Raw genomic sequence first — 2,624 nt, forward strand, 5'->3', positions numbered from 1 at the left:
GTGTCTATTACATACAGTTCTGTTAAAAATATAGTATACTGTCCCTTTAATGCAAATGTTTATTTTTGTATCATGAATCAGTTCCACATTGGTTAATCTCCAAATATATTATTGTTAGCATATTTTCACCCCCCACTCCTAAAAGGACTTTAAACCATATTCATTGTTAAAACAAATGTCTTTATAAAAATAAATTAACACAATAATGTCTCTTTAAGAAAATAGACTTTATTTAACACGTCAATATAAATCTGATTTCAATATTTATTGTTTGAACAAGTACATGTAGATATACCAACAATCTTCAAATATATGTTAGCATATGTAATTTTGTTAAAGGGACAGTTTAGAAAACAAATAATGTTTTGCATTATTATAAAAGTCAATTTTGTAATATCAATGATATCAAAGGTTTCTCACCAATTAATCATTTGTCTGTGTTTATTTTAATTTGCTAGCTAAACCTATGAGGTTCGTGTGCTCATTTCTTAGAGCTTGAAGAGTGCATGTAATCATTATGCAATTTGACCACTAGAGGGCATTTGGATAGCATTTGTATATCTAAAACCTTGTGCTCATACAGCATATTATTTACCATGTATTGATCATTGATGTCTAAAATGTTGTTATGTCAGAACAACAAATAAGTGGTCATTTTTCATAGTCATAGATACAAGGGTAAGCACATAAGTCACACATATTTCTCCATGTTTTGTTGTTTCCAACTTGATAATGCGTAATACAGTGTTTTCTTTGTAATCAATCATTTTTTGACTGTCCCTTTAAGCTGTGTTATTGGCATTCAAACAGTAATATTCCATCATGGATAATTGTAATGGTAATTTTGTTTGCGATTCGGGAAACAGTTTGGACATCACATCACAGAAACCAATCAATATCATGAACAAGGATAGGTATGTGATGTGGTTTTCACACACTTATAACCCACACTCTGCAAACAATCTGCCTCCATGGACCCGGTCCCATAGAAGTAGATTATATACAGAGTGTGGTCCACAAGTGTATGAAAACCACATCATTACATACCTATCCATTACACATTAAATAAAAATAACATTAAACATGAAAACAAATACTTACTTCCTCTTCCTTCCCCTCTTCCCATGGGGCTGAGGCTCTGGGAGGGTCAACTGCCGACTCTGACGAGTTCTCATTGTATATGTTGTGGGAAGAGTGGAAGGAAGAGTACTGGGACGACCAAGGTGAGGAGGAGGAGATGGCTCGGCAGGAGGAGATGGCCCGGCAGGAGAAGATGGCCCGGCAGGAGAAGATGGCCGGCAGGAGAAGATGGCCCGGCAGGAGAAGATGGCCCGGCAGGAGAAGATGGCCCAGCAGGAGAAGATGGCCCAGCAGGAGGCAGACCAGCATGCACCTCCCGGAAAATATTTAGCATCTCTTGGTGTAGATTAAAGGTTCTGTTTTGCCCTTCTTCTATTCTAGTAAGTATGTTTATTATTTGGTTTTGGCCTTCAATTATTTTGTTTTGTCCTTCAAGAATTCGAGTTCGGCCTTCTATATTTTGTATCCAGGAGTTACACATCTGGTCTATGTAGTCTAGTAGAACCCGCACCTCCGCTAATTCCTCTTGTTGTGCTTGGCGGGGTGCCCGTGCACGGCGGGGTGCCCGTGCACGGCGGGGTGCGGGTCCTTGAGGGGCCTCTGGTTCCGCGGCCTCTTCCTCTGGTTCCGGGGCCTCTTCCTCTGCTTCCGTGGCCTCTTCGTCACGGGGGGGCATCTTCCCTCCGAGGTGGAGATTGATCCCCACCACTCTCATCCCGGGGAACAGGAGGAGCCTGTATTTGCTGTGCTGCCTCCTCCCCAGACTCTGTATATTTGAAAAAGAAATAAATGTATATATTAGCATATTTCCTAATAAAGCTTTAAATGACTTAGCTTACGATACAATTACAAATGCAGCCTCATTAATCCACTTTGAAATCTAACAATCAATACGATTTGCGCATTTTCTAAACCGTGTTTGTGATATAACTGGTCAATCTGAATGTTTTAGCGTTTGTTTTCAGTCTATTTAAATGCACACCTAACCTATAGCCTAGATACTGATGTAACCGCAAAGTAATTGTGAATGCGTGTAAACAACGTTATAGCATTAATCTGATCCTTAAAGGGACATGAAACCCAATGTTTTATCTTTCATGATTTAGAAGCATACAATTATAATCAACTTTCTAATGTACTTTTCTTATCTAATTAGCTTCATTCTCTGGATATTCTATGCTGAAAAGCATATCTAAATATGCTTAGAAGCTGCTGATTGTTAGCTGAATATAGCTGCCTCCTGTGATTGGTTCACCGTGTCCATGGCTATTTCTTCATTAAAGTATATCTAAGAATGAATCAAATTAGGTAATAAGTAAATTTGAATGTTTTGTCAAATTGTATTCTCTACCTTAATCATGAAAGTAAAGGTTTGCGTATAGTGTCCCTTGAAATACATTCGTATGTGAATTTATTCTTAAATGAGCTTACCGTCAGATGAGAATGGCAGGTTCCCGGTATCAATTCCTCCGATACCGACTACATCCACCTCGGAGATGCTGGGCCGCAACATTTCCTCCCATCGGCAGTACTCGATTTCCAGT

Source organism: Bombina bombina, chromosome 11, assembly GCF_027579735.1.
Source record: "Bombina bombina isolate aBomBom1 chromosome 11, aBomBom1.pri, whole genome shotgun sequence".
Taxonomy (NCBI): Eukaryota; Metazoa; Chordata; class Amphibia; order Anura; family Bombinatoridae; genus Bombina; species Bombina bombina.